General features: G+C 44.8%; 1 protein-coding gene across 6 annotated transcripts in view; it reads right to left on the minus strand.

Moving 5' to 3' along the window:
* LOC149141121 (DHBP synthase RibB-like alpha/beta domain-containing protein) overlaps positions 1–25,428 on the minus strand; it is a 512,557-nt gene that overhangs the window by 354,113 nt on the left and 133,016 nt on the right. The gene's annotated exons all lie outside the window — the stretch shown is intronic.

The raw sequence follows: 25,428 nt of genomic DNA on the forward strand, positions 1-25,428 counted from the left end.
TACATAAGAATGGGTATCAACACTGCTGAAAGCTGGATAAAGAAGGTCATCCATTACTTATTCAACAAGGTCAAAAGTCAAGGATTCTTGGTTGCTCTTACAGGTTCTCTTAATGATGAAAATGCATGGATCATTGATAGTGGAGAATCAAGACACATGATAGGAGAAAATAAACAACTTCATAGACTATCAAAGGAGCCATCTTCATGCCAGGCTTCCTAACAACATAGAGTCATTACACCACTTCCTCAAGCTTTGGTTCATATGGAAATCAGTCCCATTGAGCTATGGCATAGTGTAATGACGCACCGACAATTACAAACAAAATACGAATATTAGCATACATACCGGGCATCCATATGAGAGCTACATATGCATGGGCCCGCATGTATTGCACTAGTATACATATTGGATAATACTGGGAAATGTTTAAGTTAGGTTAATGAAGTGATTATCAAAATTAATTCCCATCTCATAAAAATATGATAAATATATCAAGTGGAGTCCTGATATGTATACCATTCTTATATATATATATATATATATATGTGTGTGTGTGATATATATATATATATATATATATGTGATATATATATATATATGAGTAATCTTTTAACTTAAACATATATATATATATATATAGGATAAAGATAATAAAAAATATATATATATATATGAAATTTTATTTAAATTATATTAAATTAAATTAAATTAAATCATTTATTTAAATATTAACATAGATCAATCTTTATTAAAACTATAAAGGAATCAAGTTAATTAATTGAGACTTAATTTAATACCAATATCATCAAAATCTAAATAAAGGGACCACTGCCTCTATCTAAAAGGAAGAGAGGAGTTAAGAAAATTAGAAGGAAGTGGACAGCAAGCAGTAAAGAGAAATGGTGGAGGAAGCAAGCTGACAGTGAGGAGGTAGAGGCGGTAGAGTTGAGGATATAAGGGAAGGAAGAAGACCATAAGAGGAGGGCAATTTTTTGAGAAAGTTAGGAAGAATTTTGAGAAACTGGGAGGAGGTTTAAGGGTGAATCTTGCAGAGAAGGACAAAAAATTCTAGTTGAGTGAGGCATTGAGCCTAATTATTTTGGAATTTTGGGCACGGCGCCAAAGATTTGTCTTTTGGGTCTAGGGACCATACAGGTAGACCCCAGATAGGCTGGGAGGTACAAAGGCGGTTTGGTAACTGCAGTGTCGAGAACAACCACAGTCCAAAACCTTTTCAGGTATTCTTTTGCATTCTATTTAATTTCAGTTATCAAATTTCACTGTCAGGATTAGCTAAATTAATAATATGGGTCTTACATTTCTGCATTCTAGTTAAATTTGGTTATCAAATTTTAATGTCTGGATTGGCTAAATTAATAATCTGGGTCTTACACATAGGAGGTATGGTCATCTACATTATATGGTCATCCCTACTCTTAGTCAATTGGTTCATGGTATCCCCCATATGAAGTTAGATCATGAAGGTGTGTGCAAGGGATGCTCTTTGGGAAAACATACAAGAAAGCCATTTCTGAATAGTGAAACTAGGTCTAAATAGATATTAGACGTCATCCATTCTGATGTATGTGGGCCTGTGTCTGACAAATCACTTAAAGGTCATCTCTACTATGTAACATTCATTGATGACCATTCTAGAAAGACATGGCTCTACCTTCTCAAAACAAAAGATGAAGTATTTGATAATTTCAAGGAGTTTAGGTCCGAAGTGGAAACCCTAACTGAAAGAAAGATAAAAACTCTAAGGTCTAACAATGGTGGAGAATACACTTCTAAGGAATTGATTGCATATTGTAAGGAAGCAGGTATTTAGGAAAATTAAAATATTAATGGGTATTAATCAAAATATGGGTGAGAATGATCTAGAAGGCAGATCAAGTCATATTTTAATCTTAGACATTGATTAGAGACTTAATCTCGGCCGTTGAAGACTCAACAAGAAAAGTATAAAATGGAGACTTGGGGTTAATTTGGAAGCACACATGGAGAGAACGAATTGATCAAGAATTTGATTCCTAGGGCAGGGTTTGCTAAGGATTTCGAATTAAGTGATCATTCTACAGCAGAGGGGCAGTGAGAATCTAGGAGAAGGACTTTTCGGAGAATACAGACAGAGAAGCGGAGAGAACCAGCAGAGCAGAAACGCTGCCTATCACACAAAAGTCGAAACTGCTCGGAACTGTCAGAATAGTCAGGAAAGCTGATGCAGAGGGCAAAAGCTAGAACTGTCGAGAACTACCGAAACAGCATGGAGAGCTTACGCAGAGGCAACGTAGTAGCCGAGGGCGCTGACACAAAAACGATGCATGTCACGTAGAATCCAGAGTTGCCGGAATAGTCTGGAGAGCTGACGCAGAGGGTAGAGAAGGTGATGCAGAGCCAGCGCAAAAATAGTCGGGATTACCCAATCTTGTGCCGAATCAGCCAAAATTCTGTCGGGTGAAGTGAGGTAAAACTCACTCAGATTTTCCGCCAGTTTCTCTGTAAGGATTGCTAGATGAGCATCCTAGATTTGTATTCAGATATTTCTCCTGCATAATAAAAAATCCTCAGAACTGCTACACCGATTTTCCCACATTGGGTTTTTCCAGGGTCTATTGTGTCCAAGAATAAGTCTCCTATGTATCTTGTTCTTTGTTCTGTTTTCTGTTTCATGAGATCAAATATTTAATTACTGTAGGCTGCAGAAGTAATTTGCTTCAATATTCAGAAGAATATCTTGATGAATGTAATTTAGAAATCAAGTAGTTGAAGTAGATTCAAATTTGCTGCAGTAGGGGTTCCTTCAAAGTAGGAATTTTCACACTCAAATGGCCCTCCAAATGATTTCCCAGCACCCCAGCTCCAAACTCCCCTGGATGATGCCACCCTAAATTGTCTCACTTCAGTGACTGCGCAGTCATGGAGGAGATGACGCAGTCCTGCGTATGAGGAAGTGAGAACTGCGTGTAGGTTGGTCCTATTGGCTATAGCTGCCCTCCATGCTCCTGAAAATGATGAAAGAACACCCCTATAGCTTCTCCGGTCAATTTCCCGACAACACTGCTCCACAAATAGCAAGTCACTTCTCCCTCTGCACAGTAGTGGCTCCCACACTGCATACTCTACGCCAGAAATGCGTGGGACCGAGAAAGCCTTCCTTGGGTGGCACTCGAAGTCCACCGAAGAAAGGTTGAGCTTCTCTCCTTGGGAAGCTCTTGTGCTAAACAACACAATATTGGCTCGAGTGAACAGCTAAGGCAAATTCGATTTTCAATTAGACAAAAGACCCTTATTGCTCCCTCATTCCTTCCTTTTATAATAGCTAGCCATGCATTCCTTGTGGATCCCTCCACCAATTCGATTTGCCTCAAGGAATTCGAATTCCTTCTTTCCCAAGTGCGTACTTCATGTGGGTCCCATATTCCACTAGCATGCAAATAAAGTATTTCTCCTATGTTTTCCACAAAAATTTTCCTTGAGCTAGTATTAATCAAAATTGTCAAAATTTTATTTTCCAAACATTAGGAAAATTTAGGAAGGAACATTACAGTCCTCCCCTCCCAGATGTTGCTTAACCCCAAGCAACTGTAAACTGGAGGCTGTAAATCCTCCCATGTAGCGTCCTCCTCCAATAAATCTTTCCACTTGACCAAAAGCTCCCTGACCACCCTATTTCTCAACTTCCTCTCCCAGGTCTCTAAAATGAGCTCTGGTGTCAAAATCAAATGCCCTTCATCATCCAATGAAGACAACTCATTTGCTGCTATGACCTACTATCCCAATGCCTTTTTCAGGCATGAGACAAGGAACACGTTGTGAATCTGGCTCTCCTCATCATCCAATGAAGGAAAATCAGTTGCTATTATGACCTACTGTCCCAATGCCTTTTTCAAGCATAAGAAAAGGGGCACGTTGTGAATTCGGCTCTCTGAAGGTAGCTCCAACTCATAGGCCACCTCACCTACCCTCCTGACCACCCGATAAGGCCCATAGAAGCATGGCCGCAGTTTTTCTGCACCCTTCTGCTTGAGTGAAGACTGTCTGTATGGCTGCAAGCGTAGGTAGACCATGTCCCCTACTTTGAACTGTCTCTCCACCCTATGCTTAATATATTTTGTTGATTTTGGGCCACCTGCAAATTGTTCTTGAGAGCCCGGAGAATCTCCTGGCTCTCTTGAACCCAGTCCTTGGCCCCCGGGGCCCTGCTATCTCCAAACACCATGTCAGAAAAAGTAAGAGCATCGTACCCATAAAGAGCTTGGAAAGGGGACATACCAATGGACATATGATAAGTTGTGTTGTAGCAGAACTCCCTGAGATGTAGCCACTTGACCCACGCTCTCTGCTGCCCAGTCACGTAGTTGCGCAAGTACCCTTCCAACCATTTGTTCACAATCTTTGTCTGCCCATCAGTTTGGGGGTGATAGCTAGTGTTGGGTGTAAGCTCTGTCCCCACTAGCCGAAACAACTCCTGCCAAAAAGCCCCCATAAATTTGTTGTCCCTGTCACTCACAATGGTCTTGGGAAGACCATGCAACCAGAAAACCTCCCGAAAGAACAACTCAGCCACCTGGGAGGCTGAAGATCTCAATGAAATAGAAAAGAAGTGGGCAAACTTGGTCAATCTGTCGACCACCACATAGATGCAGTCCTGCCCCTGCACAGTTGGAAGCCCGGTGATGAAGTCCATGGATATGCTCTCCCACTTCCTCTCTAGAATGGGAAGCGGCTATAGCAAACCAGCCAGGTGGGTCAACTCCACCTTGTTTCTCTGGCAATCCACGCACTCCCTCACGTGCTTCAAAACATCTCCCTTGAGCTCCCGCCAAGAGAATCTCTCCTTGACAGCATGGTATGTCTTGAGGAAGCCTCGGTGCTCTGCTAGTGGAGAAGCATGGGCTGCCTGCATGATCCTCTCCTTCAGCTAAGATCTTGGCACCAATTAGATCTGATCCTTGTAGTAAATCACATTGTCCATCACCCGAAATCGGTCATCTCGGTGTGTGCCATCCAAAATATCACAAGCCTGCATGTCCTTGGAGTACTCAACCAATAGTTGAGCCTTCCAATCTTGCATGACATCCATCAAAGACAACGTTGTTGGTCTCCTAGAGAGGGCATCTGCTACCACATTGTGTTTGCCCTTCACATACTCAATCTCAAAATCGTAAGCCTGGAGCTTACTCACCCATTTTTGTTGCCTCTCCTCTAATGATTGTTGCTCAAGGAGGAATCAAAGACTGTTGTGATCAGTGTTCACTTTGAACCAGCTTCCCACTAGATACTATCTGAATTTGGCCAGTGCATGCATCACTACCAACATCTCCTTGTCGTACACGGAGTACAACCGCTCATGAGGCAGCAGTTTCCTGCTCTCAAACGCAATAGGATGGCCCCCGTGTCAAAATGGCCCCAACCCCTTCACCGGAGGCATCACACTCCAGCACAAAGGGCCATGTGAAATCCGGCAAGGCTAAGACCAAGCAGCTGCTCATGACCCTCTTGAGGCACTCAAAAGCCTCCTCTGCCACCTACATCCACTCAAAAGCTCCCCTCTTCATCAAATCCGTAAGAGGTGCTGCAAGCTGTGAGAATCCTCTCACAAATCTCCTGTAATATGTACAAATGCCCAGGAACCCCCTCAACTCCGTCACGTTCCTGGGTGTGGGCCAATCCAGTATAGCTCGAATCTTCTCCTGATGCACCTTCACTCCATCTTCCCCAATCACATGCCCCAGGTACAACATCTCCGTTAGTCCAAACTCACATTTCGACGTCTTTGCATATAGTTGTTGCTCCTCAAGTATGCAAAGTACTTCCTCCAAATGTTGAAGGTGCTCCTCCCAAGTCCTGTTGTGAATGAGTATGTCATCGAAGAAAACCAGGACAAAGAGTCTCAGCTACCCACGAAACACGTGGTTCATATAAGACTAGAATGTAGCTGAAGTGTTGGTTAGCCCAAAGGGTATCACCAAGAACTCGAAATATCCATAATGGCAGCGAAAAGCAATATTCGAGATATCCTGCTCCCTCATGCGGATCTGGTGATACCCCAAACGCAGATCTATCTTAGAAGTATTTAGTTCGTCCATCAACTCATCTATATGTGCAATGGGGTATCTGTTCTTCAAGGTCTTCTTATTGATATCCCAGTAGTCAATACACATGTGCAGCGTCCCATCTTTCTTCTTCACCAGCACCACGGAAGAAGCAAATGGGCTCGAGCTAGGCCTGATGTGTCCCAATCTCAACAACTCTTGAATGGCCTGCTCTATCTCATCCTTATAGGCCTTTGGGTGCCTATAAGGGGTGGTGATGACTGCGTTCACCCCCTCCTCTAGCTCAATGGTGTGCTCAAATCCACGGTTTGGCGGTCTACCTGGTGGAACATCCCCAAAAAACCCTTGGTGCCTCTCCAATAAGGCTAGTATATCTGGGTGTGTAGCCTGTGCCCATGTCCCTAACTCAAAAATTGCAACTCAACTGCCCACTCCACATCTCCATGTCGTAAATTTGCCTCCATCCGGTGGGTTGAAACTATCTGAGGGGGATAAGAGTGCATTCCCCTCAGCAATACAGGCTTCCCATCTGGCCCCTTGAACTCCATCTCTAGCTTTTGCCAATCAATAGTGACCTTCCCCAATGCATACAACCACTGGACACCCAACACCACATTGGTGTCTGGGACATCAACCACAAAGAAATGATCAGTGAGTGAGTAGTTCCCCATCTTCAAGGTTAGCCGGGGACATACTTAGTACACTACATGGTCCGGTCTCCGAGTACCAAAATTGAGAACCCCTCAAATGTAGTTGTCTGGATGCCCCTACGCTCCACCATCTGGGCATCAATGAAATTGTGGGTGGCCCCACTATCAACCAGGACTGACACACGTTGCCCTTGTATGGTCCCCCTGATCCTGAGTGTCAAATACTTCGGCACACCCTGAAGTGAAGCAAGGACTCCCCCGGTTGGGGCAAACAACCCTCCTCTAGGTGGTGGTGGTGGCCCTCCTGATGATGGTCCTCCCTCATCTCCCGGCTCCTCTACTGTCTCGACCTCCTCCTCCTCAAGCTCACTATCTAAGAACACCTCAATGAAATGGGCTTTGCCCTTGGTGCACTTGTGCCTCGGTGCCCAAGGCTCTTGGCACGTGAAACACAACCTCCTCCTCTTGAGGTCCCTCCGTGTGTCATCATCTAACTAGCCACATCCTCCATCTCTCTGTGGTGGCCTCACATCTCTATTCCCTTGTGGGGTTGTGGGTCTCATGGGAACAAAGGCCCGTTCTTGGGCCCTGCATCAATCATGTCCTGGGTCCTAGAAATGGCATCCTATAGTGATGCGGGCTTGTAAGCTCTCACCCAACCACGTAGAGGCTCAGCAAGCCCCTCCACAAACAACATGACCAGTCATGCCTCTGAAATATCTGTCACCATCACTGCGAGTCTCTAGAACTCTGTAATGTAGACCACTGTGCTGCCAATTTGTCTCAAGTGGGCCAGCTCTCTGAAATGCAGCTTTGGATCCTTCCTCTCAAATCTCTCCAACAACCTCCTAGTGAACTCCATGTAAGTGGTGATGTGAAGGTGCCCCAACGAGATCAATCTGCATTACCACCAGTCCTGTGCATCCCCTTCCAAGTGAAGGGTGGCGAAACATATGGCATTAGCTTCCCTCATGGGATTCAAGTGGAAGTATGTATCAAGTTTTTGTATCCATGCTCTGGCTGAGCTCTTCCCTAACCCATCGAAGTTTGGAAGTGTGACCTTCCCTGCTATCCTTTGCACATCCTAGTTGGATGCTCCACCCCTATAGTGGCCTCCAGCCCCAATAGTGCACCTCTCCTTGAGGAGAATATAAAAGGACATCACCCTCTTGATCCGGTCATCCAACCCCTCACACTCATCAATGCCTGAAGCAACAGAATGTACCAATTCCGCAACATGGTCCGGCACTCCCTCTGGCTTAGCCTCCTCCACGAAATGAGGCATAGTGGGAGGACCAGCTTGCCCACGTTGTGGGGTGTGTGAGAGCTAATAGGTATGACTGCCTCCTCCATCTCTAGAACCCCCATCACCTTGAGGTTCTCCCTCTGGCCTTCCACCCATTCGCAGGGTCATCACCTGCTGCATCATGTCCATCATCAACTGCCCTTGCCTCATCATCTGTTGGTTTGTCCTTAGCAGCTCTTCTAAGACCCGGTATGTGTTCCTCTGCCTAGGCTACTCATTCTCTTCATGGTTGTCCATCCTACCTCTAATATTTTCCACTTCGGTGTTTGAGAATGGGTCTGGGCCCTCTTCTCTACCACGACCCCTGCCTCTGCCTTTACCACGGCCTCTATGGAAAACCAGTCTTTGGTATCTCGATGGCATCACCTGCTCTTGTTTCCCACCCTAGCCAAGAACATGCTCTGATACCACTATAATATTCCAAATGGAAATTTTACAATGATAACAAAGACATGCAAAGACAGCAACACAGAAATTTTCATAAATGCATACACATAAACCAGAAATTTCTCCAAATCCACAAACTGGCCAAGATTTTATGAATAATAGTTGTTGTGGTACAAATGAGTTGGATAAAATGCACCTGGTCTTGCACAAGGAAAGCTACAAGCACCAGGTGATGAATACAAGAAAGCTCAACAACTACAATAGCAAGCTTCTCCATAATACTGCGTTGTTGCTCCAAAACTGCATTGTTGCCTGACGTTACCCCCTGATTTGCCCACTCTAAGTGCCCAGAAAATTCTATAAAATTAGGAAAGTGCTCCTTGCCCAAACCCAGAAAGGGTTTCCCTTGGTTCTAACCTTCAAAATTTGACCCTTCACAACTTGGCCATGTGAAAATTCCTAGATCTAACAATCTCAGGAATTCTATTGCAACCAATTGAATCTACTTAACCTAGATCGTAAATTAAATACAAAATTATTTCAGATTTCTTCTTCAAATATTGAAGTAAATTACTGATGCAGCCTACACCAAATTAAATATGATTCTAAAACATAGAAACTGATCAAGGAAATACAAACACATAGGACACCATTATTTTTGGACAAATGTCCCTGAAAAAACCCAATGTGGGAAAGCTAGTGCAACAGTGAGGGTTTTATTTTATTATGCAGCAGTGAAATCTGAGTACATCTATGGATGCCCAACTGGCAATCCAAACAACAAGAAACTTTGGCAGAGATATTCCCTAGGCAACCCCGACACTCGTGTTGCTTGCACTCGCGTTCCTACTTGCGTGTTCCTGCACTTGCGTGTTCCTGCACTTGCACGTTCCTGCACTCGCGTTCTTGCACTCGCGCATTCCTGCACTCACGAGTCCCTGCACTCGCGTGTTCTTGCACTCGTGAGTTCCTACACTCATGCATTCCTGCACTGGGAATAACTCAACCTCTTGCTATTGTGTCTCCGGATCTAGAAATCTTCCTTTGAATCACTGTCCCTGCCCTTCTACTGCAAAAGATCTCTTCGATCAAAATTTCCTCCTGAGAACTTCTCACTTCATAAATTCGATTTCTTGATCTCCTGGTGTATTTTCCAAATGAACCTTAAGCCCCTTCTTATATCTTCCTGTTGGACAACCAACAACCTAGATTAACTCCTAATCAAAGGCTCAAATCATTTTGATTTGACCTTCATCTTTATCTAGAAGATTCACCCACAATTAGATTAATACCCATTAATATTTTAATTTTCCTAAGTTTAGACTTAGGAACTCCATTAAAAATATTAAGTATTTTAATATAATCGTCTATGGGTGGAATTTCCCAAAGCAGTTTCTAGGTTCTTTGGAATGCACGTGCCCAAGCCTTCCTGCAAAATTTGAGGCCTAGAGCACGTCCGATGCTACCCCAAATCAACACTCCCTCTTAGCGAGGAATGTGCTCTAGCAATATACTGCTATTGCATATTGCTCTGACTCTAAAGCATCATCCTCTACGTCGCTGATGTCTGACATGCTGTCCACCAAATACTGCACTACTGCTACTACTGTACTGTTGCCTTTGACACCGCCACTGCTGATGCTAAAACTATACTACAACTCCCTCTCATATGTTGCATCTGCTATGTTGCTAGCACTACCAATGTTAACACTGCATCCATACTGCAACTCAGTTGCTGAGAGAAGCAACTGAAAACACCCAAAACTGGATAAGTATCCAATGGATACACCTCGATGCTGAAAGCCTGACTGCTGCTAGTCCCACGCTGTCTTTTGAAGCCACTGCACTACTGAAGCTCTGCATTGTGCCTCCATGCATTGTTGCCTCTCTGCTTTGCACTGCTCAAGTTCTGGCGCTACTAACTATTGCATTTGTCGCTCCAACACTCCATGGCACCAACTGAAAACTCGTCCATCCCGCTACTACTTGTCATGGGCTCCCGTAGCAAGGTGATGATCCAAGAGGTGGGCTCCTCAAGGATCATGCCCATATGTAGCTCTATTGAACTACAGTTCTATATCAGCCCACCTCCCTCCTAGAGGTATCTTGGCTATCATGGCAAACTCCTCCTCCTATTCGATCTTTGCGGCGACAACCTTAGGATCGTGCTTCACATCCTTGTCCTTTTTCTTCAAGGGACATTGGGATGCACAGTGGCCCATCTCACCACATCTGAAACACTTCACCTTGGAGACGTCCTTCTTTTGTCTTTGTTGCCCCTGCCGCCCTTTCGATGCAAGGGGTGCATTATGCTCCTCTACTTTGGGCTTCAACCCACTGCTGTTGCTACTTCCGTCAAGTTTGACCTTGACCAGGTCTCTCCTCGGCTCTTCTTTTTTTGGAGTTGCCCACATCTCATCCCAATTAGGCAATGCTGCTCTACCCAGGATACTCTGGACAAAGACTTACCACTCATACGAGACAGAATTTAGGGCCAGTCTCGCTAACTCTGAATCCTGAGGTGTATGCCCCACAGCTGACAACTCATCGTGGGTCTCCTTCAGCTTCATGAGGAATGGATCCACACGTTCTCCCTTCTACGTCTATGCAAATCTCAACTTCTGTTCCAAGTACATCTTTCGCTGCTCAGAAGATCCCTGATACAATGTAGCCAAAGAATCCCACATCTCCTTAGCAGTTGCTCTGCTAGCAACGTGGCACACCACGTGATCCTTGACTCCATCCAGGATCATCCTCTTGGTCTTTGCCATTTCAGCTCTGTACTCTTCAGCAGTTGCATCCGCAGGGATAGCTACCACACTATCAACATACGTCTTGTGGGCATGCTCATCTAGAAGGAAGGACATTCTAGCCTTCCAGATGACATAGTTGGAAGCTCCATCCAACCTGTCCTGAATCCTGATCCCTTAAGCCATTGGTTTACATATCCTCTAAAAACTATCGAACAACTCCCTCTTTCTCCTTACTGCATAGCTTCTAGGCTGGCTTACACACTCCCTGATGGAGCTAGTAAGTCTACTATTCAACAAATGAGAAATATTGATTTCCTCGGCAAGAAATTGTGAAAGTATTTGAATCTAACACATCAGAAACCCCTACTGCAATATTTGGTTTACTATCTCCTACTTGTTCTTTACATTAACAAGTTATTTAATATCATAAACATCGAAGTAAACACAATTGCAGCCTTCACAAATATACAAATCAACAGCTGAAATAAACTGAGACAACACAAGGGACACCGTTATTTTTGGACAATCATCCCCGGAAAAACCCAATTTGGGAAAACCAATGCAGCATATATGAGTGTTTTATTATTAAGCGGATTTTTTAATACAACTAGGGTTCTAGAAATGGCTCACCCTTTAGAGAATATCCTTGGCAACAGTACCTTTATCTAGAGAGAGATATTCCGGCTAATTAGCAACCGAATGAACAATCCCACAGTGACTTCGGTTTTTCCTTGTGTTGGATAGTGAAAGTTGCTGCGTGCACTGTTGAAATTTCTAAATCTAACTGTTAGAAACCCTTCATGTACTTTACTAATTTATTCCTACCTACTTGTTTTGTTAATTAACAAGTTATTTACCATGTAAATACTGGAAATAAATACAAGTACATGCTCAACACATTACGAATTATCAACTGAAGGAAACAAAACAAGCACACAAGTGACACCCTTGTTTTTGGACCAATGTCCCCAGAAAATCTTGATGCGGGAAAACTGGTGCAGCTATCTAAGGGTTTTATTATTATGCAGTTTATAAATACAATCTGGGTGCCAAAACTGACTCACCCAACAGAGAATAATCTCAGCAGTAGTACCTCTCAGTCGGAGACAAATGTTTCGGTTGAAACCCCGGATAATCACTCCAATAGCTTCACAGCTCCAATCTGCCTCACGCAACCCGAGCGTCAGCCTCTAGGGACAGCGTTAGCCCTTTCTGGCCCAACGTTTGCACAGCGTCATTCTAGCTTGGCCTGCGTCGGCCTTTAGAGGCACTGCGTCAGTCCTCTGGCCCTCTGTGTCACCCACGCTGGCCCTCTGAGACACTGTGCAGCTCCTGGTTGCCCCTACGTGGGGCCTAGCTGGCTTTGCGTGAACCCTTGGCTGGTTTTGCGTCCCTTACTCTCAGCTACTATGTTGATCCTTCTAGTACTATCTCTGCCTCTCTACTTCTATATTCATTTCCCCTGAGTTGTAACTCTAATCACTCTCTCGGGACAATAACAGGAATAGTTTAAGTATTACCGGGAGGTCGATGAGAGAATACGCTCTGATGCGATTCAACAGCTACCGACTCCAAACCCTAGCCGCCGCTGAACAGACCTGCCATTGCCGCCGCAGGTTCTATCACTGAAGGCCACCTATGGCACTAGCTGCAGGAGGGGAGAGCTCCGCCTCCCCTCCAATGGACACGGCCTCAACTGACAAGACGCAGAAGCCTGTGACTCAGCACCCCGCAGGCACAGGGCGAGAAACTGAGAAAGACAAGCAAAGGACGAATGAGGAAAAGATGCATTCAGTTCAGAATGAAGAGGACAACGCAGGCAATGATGAGCACGCCAATGCAGAGTCACCTCAGACAAAAGTGACCTCAGCCACATGTATTCCAAAAGCCGCAGAACCGATCAAGGTCGAACTGCCAAGCCACCGCATCAATGGGGAAATCCAATTCATGCGGGACTATGCACTCATCGGAAAGTTCTTGGGATTCTGGCCCACAGAAAAAGCCTTACAAGGATGGATAGCTTCAAAATGGAAGCCCAAAGGACAAGTAACTCTGCAACTTGGCCCGAAGAGCTTCTTTACCACCATCTTCAAATGTTTAGAGGACAAAATAAGGATATTCGAAGGAGGCCCATACATCTTTAACTCTTCAGGCTTGTATCTAACGGAATGGAAGCCCAGATTCAACCCTGATAAAAAAGACTTCATTTGGGCCCCTGTTTGGATAAGAATGTATTCCCTTCCCGTGGAATATTGGAGAGAAGAAACGTTGGCAGACATTGGCAACAAACTGGGGACCTTCATCAAAGTGGCAACAGAAACAAAGACACGCAAATACACCTCTTATGCTAGGATCTGCATCCAGATGCACCTGACCAAGACCCTTGCAAACTCGGTAAGTCTCTTTCACGATGACTTTGAATGGAAACAGCCTCTAGATTATGAGCATATCCCTTTCCGCTGTCGAAAATGCCATGAGCATGGCCACATTTTCCGAGAATGTCCCTTAAATGCGCAGTCCAAGGCTCCATCTAATGATTCCAATAAGGACTCAGATGGTTTCACCAAAATCCCCACCCGCCGCAGGCACGCCAAGAAAAACCAAGCAGCTCTAGATCAAGCCTTTAAAGCGAACCCCCAGAATCGCTTCTCTGTTCTTGCCTCACATGATAAACAAGATAGCCCCAACTCTGACTCCCCGGATCAGCCACTCCCACCCTCGCCCTCCCTCATCCGCTCCAACCCCTTGTTCTCTTCTGACCCAGCATCCTCCATCTCTGCTCATACCCCTTCCATGGAGAAAACCAAATTGGTTACAGATCTTGGTCCCTTATTCCCATCCAAGGGGAAAACCGTATTGAATGAAACACAACAAGCTTCAGATATGGATCTCGACGCAGCTCTAGCCCTGAGTCTTCATGAAGATGCAGCGGAGGAGGACCACAACACTCCAATTGGAATGGAGGAAGATCTGGAAGATGTAGATCTAGAAGAGCTTGAAATCTCCAAGCTTGACATCTCCAAACTTGAGAAAGCATGCAAACAAAAAGAGTACAACTCAATCCCCCCCTGGCAAATAGACAAACTTGAAGGAGTCCTTACCAAGGTGCAGCACCATAAAAGCCTGGGAATACAAGGAGGCAGTCACTGGGATGGAAAAAAGATCCTTAAAGATACAAAGAAAAGGGGCAGAAAAACAGACCTTCAGAGAACAATAATAGTAGGTGAAATACTCATGGATTCGGGGCAATTCCCCAAGTTGACTAAGTTCTACAAACCCAAATCTCAGTCTACATGAAGCTCATTTCATGGAATGTAAGAGGACTCAACAGTCCCTCTAAACACAGAATGATCAAAAACCTGATAATGCAAGAAAAACCCGCAATAGTTTTCCTTCAAGAAACAAAAAGCAGCAGCACAGTGATAGACAGACTTAGCAATAAAATATGGGCAGGCAGCAGTTCAATTTCAGTAGATGCCTCTGGGGCTTCCGGCGGTCTTGCCATTCTATGGAACCCGCAGATTGTTTCACTAGATAATTTTCATGCCACTCTTCATCTAATACAAGCTACCTTCCACCTCATCGGAACCAACATCCATGGGCATCTCACCAATGTATACTTCCCGCAGATAATTCAGCAAAAATTGGACCTCCTGGACACGATTTCCATCCTCAATGAAAACAAACACTTCCCCTTATGGATTGGCGGAGGCGACTTCAATATAATAAAATCCATGGAAGAAAAACAAGGAGGCAGAACCAGGCTCGATAGTGACAACAGCGGCTTCAAGCAATTCCTTCAAGATAATCAGTTCATGGACATCCCCACATCCAATGGCATTTTCACATGGTCCAACAAGCGCCGAGGTGCTCACCACATTGCCTCAAGGCTAGATCGATTCTTAATTTCAGACAACGCGATCCACCTTGGAGGGGATTTTAACGCCTCAATTATTCCCCAAGGAGGCTCAGATCACTGGCCAATTTTGCTCCAATGGTCCAGACCAGGCAACTGCTGCAACAGACCCTTTCGATTCGAAGCCTTTTGGCTCACAAACACTAATTTCAAGGCCGTGGTCAATAATGCCTGGACATCTTACACCCCGCCAGCGGGAGCTAAGATGTATCAGTTTCAACAAAAGCTGAAAAATTTGAAACAAGTTCTCAAAGTATGGAACCGCACTCATTTTGGCAACATACAGGAGAGCAGACAAAAACTGGAGCAGAAAATGAAAGCACTACAACAAATATTCATTCTGGAAGGCCGCACAGAAGAACAAATTCAACAGGAGCAGATCCTCTGGAATCAAATTGAAGAACGCCAAAAACAAGAGGAAACTTTATGGCGACAAAAATCTAGAATCAGCTGGCTTAAAGATGGAGAGAAAAATACAAAAATTTTCCACAAAACCACCATACAACGGCGTATGCATAACAACATCACCTTTGTCAACAATCAACAGGGTGAAAGAATTGAGGCTCATGAAGACATGGAAAAAGAATTTACAGGATACTTCAAGGACATTCTTAAAGAACCTGAAGGCAACCGGGATGAGGCAATCAGAGCTATCACGCAGTATATTCCAAAAATTATAAATGAGGATCACAACAATAAATTGCTCCAACCCACGTCCTTAAAGGAAGTAGAAGAAGCCATGGCTCAACTCAAAGATGGCAAGGCACCAGGGCCTGACGGATTCACCGCCAATTTCTTTCATGAATTTTGGGAACTCATTAAAGTTGAAGTATGGGACTTAGTGGAGGAATCCCGAATCATGCACTGGGTCCTCCCAGCCCTCAACTCAACCTTCATAGCCTTGGTACCCAAAGAAGCGGCATCAAACAAACCTAAAAAGTACAGACCAATAACGCTATGTAATGTGATTTACAAACTCATTTCAAAGGTCATTGCGAACCGACTCAAACCGCTCCTTCCCCTGCTCATCTCTCCAGAACAGACGGGATACGTTGAAGGACGGCAGATCATGGATGGAATAATTCTATCAAACGAAGTCATACATTCTCTAAAGCTTCTCAAAAAACCAGGTATGCTTCTCAAATTAGACCTCTCTAAAGCCTTCGATAAGCTTAGCTGGAATTACATTCATAAAATGCTCTTAGCTTTTGGATTCAATGCAACCTGGACTAGATGGATCATGAACCTAATCACTTCTCCCAATTTCTCTGTCTTACTGAATGGCTCTCCCTCATCTCCCTTTCGCCCCTCGCGTGGCATCAGGCAAGAGGATCCTCTGTCACCCTTTCTCTTCGTTCTAATGGCTAAAGGGCTCAGCAGACTCCTCAAATCGACAGTTTCCTCCCAAGCTCTCAAAGGCATCTCTCTCCATGGACGAACTCCTCAGACACATCAGCAATTCGTTGATGATACTATGCTCTTCGGGCACCCTTCCGCAAAAGAAGCCTCTGTTTTCAAATCTCTTCTCTCTCTCTTCTCTGACGCCTCTGGCACTTCCATTAACGTTGCAAAATCTCAACTCTTCTTCTTCAATACCCCTCCCTCCACGCAAAGGAATATTGCCCGAATTTTGGGATTTACAATCTCCCACCTGCCCTCTAAATACCTGGGAGCTCCCCTTTCAGACTCAGCTATCAAGCAGGCGTCCTGGCGGACGCTCCTGGATAAACTCGAATCAAAACTCTCATCCTGGACTTTCCGGGCTTTAAATCTGGCAGGCAGGCTAGTCCTAATCAAATCAGTACTACAAGCAATGCCACTCTATCTTTTCTCGATCTTGGCAGCTCCAAAAGGGGTACTGAAAGCCATACGCAATCTACAACGCAACTTCCTCTGGGGCTCCACAGGCCTGAATCGGAAATGGGCTCTTGTTAACTGGACAGAGGTATGTAAAACCAAATCAGAGGGCGGATTAGGTCTTCGGGATCCGCTTCAAAGCAATAACACAATGGGAGCACGAATTTGGTGGAATTGGGTCTCCAAGCCAAACACCCCATGGGCTCAACTATGGCAAGAAAAATACGCCAACGGCAGCCAATGGAGTGATCTCAGCAGAATCAACCCTACAGCACAAGGATCACTCATCTGGAATAATGCAAAAACTCAAAGCAGCTTCATACAAGAACATAGTTTCTGGGAAATCCACTCAGGCAAAACTGCCAGGTTCTGGGAAGACTCTTGGCAGCAACTCCCTAAACTTGCAAATTTGTTTCACAAACCTCTTTGGCAAGCGCATATGAAGCAAGAGAGCATCACACAGGTTCACCAGTTCTGGCAGCCATCCACACATCATGACTTTCAGACATGGAAACCAGCACGACTCTGGCAAATAGATTGGCAGGGAGAACTGTACACCGATATTGATCAGGAACTCATAAACAGGAAAATCCGCCACTCCAATCAGCAGGATAAACTCAGATGGGGCTACACAACCAAAGGAACATTCACCACAAAGGAAGCCCATCACTTGCGCTACTCCAATCTCCAGGTGGCCAAGGATCAAATTTGGGAACAAGTTTGGCACTCAGGGCTATGGCCCAAGATCTCTACCTTTTTATGGCTACTAAGCAAAAAACGCATTCTCACTTGGGACAATTTGATAAAAAGAGGATTTGTCGGGCCTTCTAGATGCCCAAACTGCAACATTAATAGTGAAACCATTAGTCACCTAATGGAAGAGTGCCCACTAGCAAAGCAACTCTGGGAGAAAGTGGAAAAATGCAACATGAGAGCAACCCAAAGGCAGGCGGATGTAACGGAAAACATAAGGAACTGGGCCAAAAAACCGTTTAAAAGCCAGATTCTCAACTCTCTGTGGAGTATTACACCAGGCTTTCTGTACTGGACCCTATGGAAGGAGCGCAACCACAGAATCTTCAACAACACATTCAGATCTATAGACGACCTCTGGCTCATCCTCAAAAAAAACATTCAGGAAACCCTGGCCATCAGAGCCTGGAATGACACTGACATGCCCGAAACTCAGCAGGAGCGCCGCATTCTGAAAGAATGGAATCTTGATCTCACGGCCTTAGTCAAGGTAATTGCCAATCCATCAATTAGACCCGCCTCTCAATCTTCATGGTCCCCACCTGCATTCAACTCATACAAGCTGAACTTCGACGGAGCAGCCAAAGGTAACCCTGGCCCTGCAGGATTTGGGGGAGTTATCAGACGACACACAGGAGAAGCGGTACATTTATACTATGGCTCAATAGGCACAGACACAAACAACGCAGCAGAACTGGAAGGTCTCTGGAAAGGAATCTGTCTTGCTGAACAACAACACTTCTTCCCACTTGAAGTTGAAGGCGACTCTCTTATACTCATAGAGGCGGCTAAAAGAATACAGGCTGGGGCCAAAGCAGTCAAGATCGCAACAAGTTGGAGGCTGCTAAGCCGATTGGAATCCCTGGAGGAAAAGCTCCATGTTCCCCACAATATAACCTTCCATCATGTCAGGAGAACTGCAAACCAGGCAGCAGATCGGATGGCAAATCAAGGCGTGTTACAGTGGACACCTTAATTCTCAGGTTCCTTGGACATGGTTGATGATGCTCAATTCAAAAAGGATTGCATCTCTTTGGTGCAAAAAGACTTCCCTCTCCCGGATGCGGGTGACTATGCAGCATGAAGGGCAGGTGTCAGGTGTGGCTCGTCACATGGGCAGGTGTAAGCCCGGACGAGCCACGACATACCAGAACGCAGGTGAATTAAATACGATGGGAGGTATAGTTATTTGGGTTTTACTGCTGGTTCAGACGGCATTCAATGTGCAGCAGCGATCGAGGCAAATGGCGCTCAATATTTTCGCACCCCATGTCGCCTGTCTTCATTCCTGCAAGCGATCCGAGCAGAAGCTGGCAGAGACGGAACATTCTCTGGCTCAGTGCAAAATTACTCAGAGGAATTCTTGTCTGAAGGGTAATTCAAAGATGCAAAGAGAGAGGCCCAGAATGAGCAGTCGCCGTGGCGGTTCTAGGGGTCGCTCTGCTACTCAGCGACCAATCAATTCGCCTTCCTCCTCGGTGGAAATCACTTCTGAGCATAACAGAGGCTCGAACAGACTTGTAGGCCGCGGCAATGTGCGTGGGTGGGGAGAAATTCCGGACTGTGGTCATGTGGAACATCCGACTGTTCGCTACCGGATCCCCTGCACTCTGGAGAACAACACTCTCATTATCTCAGTCATGGGGCCTTTGGACAACCTGAATGTGCCAGTGGTTGACATGCAAGTTCCCACTGTTGATATGCGGCGGCCAACCAGAGCAGACTCTCCCCAAGCCACTCAAGCTGCGGATGCTGGCCGTAGTGAGCCGGTTTAGAGGTCGCTGCGCTCGGACATGGAGGAATCACAGAAACTCAAAGGACCAACGAAGGATGAGCCTCATACAACCGATGAGGATTAGCACTTCCGTCACTCTGTCTTTCGCTGCCAGGAAAGCAACTCTCTGTTTGTCTTTCATGCTCTTTATCGATTTACTGCTCTCTCTGTCAGTTTGTCTATGTGTCAACCATGCCGGATTATATGTCCACCGTGTCAGTTTATGTGTCCATCGTGTCGGTTTATGTGTCCATCGTGTCGGTTCGTATGTCCATCGTGGCGGTTTACATGTTTATTGTGTCGATTCAAATGCTGGCTATGTCGATTCAGATGTCCCAATTTTGTAATGATGCTACCCTGAAAGGTCTATTATGGGGAAAAATCTCTCTGGAGATGCAGGGCCACGGCCCTGGTGTAATTTTTGCTGTAATTTTTGAATTTTTTGTAATATAAATAGCCTAGTCTTACAGAGAAAAAAAAAAAAAAAACTCTAATCACTCTCTCGACTTCCTCAGCAAACCCAGTCCTAGAAAGTCGAAATCTTGATCAACTCGGTGTATTCTCCAAGTGACCCTCAAGCCTCCTCTTATACTTTTCTCATCGATAAATCAATAGCCGAGATTAAGTCCCTAATCAACGACTAAGATTAGATCTGGCTTGATCCATGACTTTTAGACCATTCTAACAGAGTTTTATACTAATTCACATTAAGATTTTATTTTGCCTAAGTTTAGACTTAGGGACTCCATTAAAAATATTAATTATTTTAATATCCCCCAAACTGTTTAGAATCTACCCAAACCCTTTCAGGGTATCGGATATCTCATGTGCCTTTACCTCTCCACCAATTTTCGTGGCTAGAGCACATCCGATGCTACCCCAAATCAACACTCCCTCTTAGCGAGGATTGTGCTCTAGCAATACTCCTCACTGAGTATCACCGTGATCATCCGACATCGATCCCTGTGCTGATGCTAGGCCTGCTGCCCATCATCTACACTGTTTCATCTTGTATTACTACCCATGGCCCTACCACTTCCCCTGTTGCATCCGTACTGCAACTCCCTCCCATCATGTTGCATCGTGCTACCCATAGCACTGTCACTGTTAACTGTTGCACTGCAACCCAGTGACTGTGAAGTAAGTAATTAATCTTCAAACTCTAACATCTCCGTCAGGCTAGAGACACCCTTGATGCTGAAGCTCCCTCTGTCACTGACAAGTGCCCCCTCTCTAACCTTAGCGTTGCTGCAAATATTCCATGCATCTCACACGGTTGCACACCTCTCTGTGCCATCTTGCACTTGGTGCAACACTCCCGTGCTTCTCGCACTGTTGCCTCACGTTGTCCTAGGAATCCTGCACTGTAGCTCCCTTTGTCGCTTCATCCGCATCCGTCTCTACTGACATCTGCCAGTACTGCTACTCATCTTCGGGGCTCCCGTAGCAAGGTCTAATCCAAGAGGCTGGGTACCTCGAGGATCCTGCCCCTTATCGCCTATAGTCCGTCTGACTATATCTCGATGTCTCCCTACTTACGCTCAAGTGGTGTGTGTGCACTCATGGCATAGTCATCGTCTATCTCCACTTCCTTCTCTGCCCTTGCTGGCGTAGCCTTGGTCTCGAAGGCCTCTCCCTTGCTCTTCTTCCTTGGACGCTCAGTCGCATAATGACCTAGCTCCCCACAGTGGAAGCATTTGACCTTGGAGAGGTCCTTCTTCTGTTTCTCCGACTTTCCCTCAGATGTTAGGGCAACATCCACCTCCTCCTCCTTCTTGATTCTGATCCCTTTGCCACTACTTCCCACCTTGCTCAACCTTTTGATCTCTTCTTGGCAAAGAGTCACCCACATTTCCTCCTAATCTTGAAGGGTCGCCCTGCCCAGTATGCTTTGGACAAACACCTCCCAGCCTTCTGAGACTGCGTTCAGGGTTGTTCTCACATCAATTATTGATCCGACGTGGCCCCTATGGAAGTCAGCTGATCCCAAATCTCCTTCAATCGACCGAGGAAGATGTCAATCTATTCTCCCTTCTGCATCTGGTATGACCGCAGCTGATTTTCTAGGAACATCCTTCTTTGCACAGAAGTATGTTGTTACAATTTATTTAGGGCCTCCCATATCTCATTTTCCGTGTCCTTTTTGGTAATATGTGGTACTACATGATCCTTGACCCCGTCAAGAATGATGTTCTTAGCCCTCGCCACTGCCTCCTCGTACTTGTCGTTATCCGCTGGGTTGACTGCGATTGCTATTGTCCTCAAGACGAAGTGCTTGACACGATTCTTGTCTAGAACGGATAAGATTTTGGCCTTCCAGACTATGAAGTTTGAGGCTCCGTCCAGTTTGTCCTGGTCTCTTACCCCGTTCAATGCCATCTCGTTGCTCCTCTACTTCCCTCCTAGAATTTCTTGGTGTGACTCCCTCTGAGCCTCGATTCCCTCCTGGAAACCCTTCTGCTAATGTCAAGATGCCCCCACTCCGATCGTTAGTGCAGCTGCACCACTCTTCCGGATTTCTCGGCTAGAAATCCTCGGTAGCAACTCCCTCATCCTTGGCCTTGCCCTATTAGGTATTGTTCTGACTACAATACCCCACCAACTCCACTTTGCAACTTACCCATAGCCTCCTAAACCCCAGCAAACTAAAGGTTAGAGCTCCTAGGCTCTGCACAATCAAGCACTGGCTGAAATGCTCCCCTAGCCAACTGCGTCAACCCTCCCAGTCTCTGCATGGCTCTACATGAGCCTCTTTTGCCCTCCTCAGTCTCTACGCTAGCCTCTTCTTGGCTCAACCTTGATGAGGCAGGCACTGCGTCACCCCTTCCTTGTTGCTACTCTGCTAAGAGTAGCTTCTGTCACTCGGGACAGTTGTTTTCTGTTGTTGTTGATCTGCTCGATTGATGTCCTCAATTCTCTTGTGATCTGAAACCACGCTCTGATACCATGTTGGAATTTCTAAGTCTAATTGTTAGAAACCCTTCATGTACTTTACTGATTTATTCCTACCTACTTGTTATGTTAATTAACAAGTTATTTACCATGTAAATACTGGAAATAAAAACAAGTACATGTTCAACACATTACAGATCATCAACTAAAGGAAACAAAAAAAGCACACAAGTGACACCGTTGTTTTTGGACCAATGTCCTCGGAAAAACCCAATGTGGGAAAACCAGTGCAGCTATCTGAGGGTTTTATTATTATGCAGTTTCTAAATACAACCTGGGTGCCAAAACTGGCTCACCCAACAGAGAATAATCTCAGCAGTAGTACCTCTCAGTCGGAGATAGATGTTCCAGCTGAAACCCCGGATAATCACTCTGACAGCCACGTTGGCCCTTTCAGGCACTGTGCAGCTCCTAGCTGCCTCTGCGTGAGCCCTGGCTAGCTCTGCATGAACCCCTAGCTGATTCTGCGTCCCTTACTCTCGGCTACTGCGTTGATCCTCCTAGTGCTATCTCTGCCTCTCTGCTTCTGTATTCACTACCCCTCAGCTGCAACTCTAATCACTCTCTCAGCTTCCTCAGCAAACCCATCCCCAGAAAGTCGAAATCTTGATCAACTCGGTGTATTCTCCAAGTGACCCTCAAGCCTCCTCTTATACTTTTCTCGTTGACAAATAAACAGTCGAGATTAAGTCCCTAATCAACAACTAAGATTATATCTGGCTTGATCCATGACTTTTGCACCATTCTAACACAGTTTTATATTAATTCACATTAATATTTTATTTTCCCTAAGTTTAGACTTAAGGACCCCATTAAAAATATTAACTATTTTAATATCTCCCAAATTGTTTAGAATTTGCCCAAACCATTTCTGGGTATTGGAGATCTCATGTGCCTTAGACTCTCCACCAATTTTCGTGGCTAGATCACATCCGATGCTACCCTAAATCAACACACTCCTCTGGAACTGTGTCACCCTCTCTCAAACTCCGTCACTTTCTCTGGCTCTACGTCAGCCAATCAGCTCTTAGTCTCTCCCACTGAATCACCTCAGTACAGCCTCTAAAGCTTTTTGTGTCTTCTGCGTCAGCCACTGCGGCCTCTACATAAGCTTCTTTGGCCCTTTGTGTCCTCTACGCTGGCCCCCTTAGCCTCTATGTCAACCATTGTTGCCTCTGCATCTGCCCTCCCAGGCTCTGCGCTGCCTCTTTTGACACTTTGTTGCCTCTATGATATGCATCATTCAGCCTTAGATCGAAATCCCTTGTTGAACTTCCCCTCGCTGCAACTGATCACTCACTCAATTTTCTCAGCGAACCCTGCCCTAGAAAATCAAATTCTTGATCTCTCTTGGTGTGTCTCCAACTGACCCTCAAGCCTCCTCTTATAATTTTCATGTTGACGATTGAACGACCAAGATTAAGTCCCTAACCAACGGTTAAGATTAGATCTGGCTTGATCTTTGTTATTTAGAACTTTCTCACCCATATTATATTAGTACACATTAATATTTTAATTTTCCTAAGTTTAGACTTAGGAACCCCATTAAAAATATTAATCATTTTAATATCTCTTCATCCAGGTAGAATTTTTCTAAACTATTTCTGGGTCTTGGAGATCTCATGTGCCTTAGCCTCTCCACCAATTTTCATAGCTAGAGCACATCCGATGATACCAAAAATCAACAAAAATCACTGAAGAAGTATTCCCTCACTATGTGATCTACTTCCTTCTTCCGACGGCTTTTCTGCCCAGCACTCAGCTTGCAAAAAACTACGTCCCTCTAACTCTACGATGATGCCCTGTGTAGTTCTCTTTGCCTTGGCAAATTCTCGATCCAGCAGTCTTACCTCTCTGTCAACTCACTCAAAGAGAGACACCCACGAAAATATAGCCCTCCTGGCTCGAAATGTGCAATCCCTCAGGGGATTCAAATTGCTGCTTGCTGCAGCAAGTTGGCCCTTGCTTCAGTGCTAGATCTGCTCTTCCTGTTTCACATGAATAGCTCTGATACCATGTGAAAATTCATAGATCTAACAATCTCAGGAATCCTACTGCAACCAACTGAATCTACTTCACCTAGATCGTAAATTACATTACAAACTTATTGCAGATTTCTTCTTGAAATATTGAAGTAAATTATTGGAGCAACCTACACCAAATTAAATACTAAAACATAGAAATTGAGCAAGGAAATACAAACACATAGGACACCGTTATTTTTTGGACAAATGTCCCCAAAAAAACCCAATGTGGGAAAACCAGTGCAGCAGTGAGGGTTTTATTTTATAATGCAACAGTTAAATCTAAGTACATCTATGAATGCCCAACTAGAAATCCAAACAGCAAGAAAATCTGCCAGAAATATTCCTTAAGCAAACCTGACACTCGTGTTGCCTGCACTCGTGTTCCTGCACTTGCGCGTTCCTGCACTTGCACATTCCTGCACTCGCGTTCCTTCACTCGCGCATTCCTGCACTGGCTCATTTCTGCACTCGCGCATTTCTACACTCGCGCGTTCCTACAATGGGAATAACTCAGCCTCTTGCTATTGCCTCTCTGGATATGAAAATCTTTCTCCGGATCACTGTCCTTACCCCTTTATTACAAAAGATCTCTTTGATCAGAATTTCCTCCTAAGAACTTCTCACTTCAGAAATTTGATCTCTTGATCTCTTGGTGTATTAACATAGCTACTAATCAAATGAGAAAATGACCTAGTACCCGTTTTTTTGAGGTAGCAAAAAATCACTCGATTTTGAAAAATGGTGATTCAGAATACACCTTTTTTTAGCATATTTTCGCCACTTTAAATTTTTTTAATGTATCAAGTGTGAACAATTTTTTTAAATGTTAGTGATTTTCATATTGATTTTGAAAAGATGCAACGTCAACACATATTTTTAGAGAGCTTATTTTTGACACTTTAAATATTTTTATGTATCAAGTGTGAACATTTTTTTTTTGTTAGTGATTTTCATTTTGATTTTGAAAAGTGTTCATGAGCATCAACCCTTT

The sequence above is a fragment of the Pinus tabuliformis genome, chromosome X, assembly GCF_031772625.1.
Source record: "Pinus tabuliformis cultivar Carrire ecotype Pingquan chromosome X, CPIR1, whole genome shotgun sequence".
NCBI lineage: Eukaryota > Viridiplantae > Streptophyta > Pinopsida > Pinales > Pinaceae > Pinus > Pinus tabuliformis.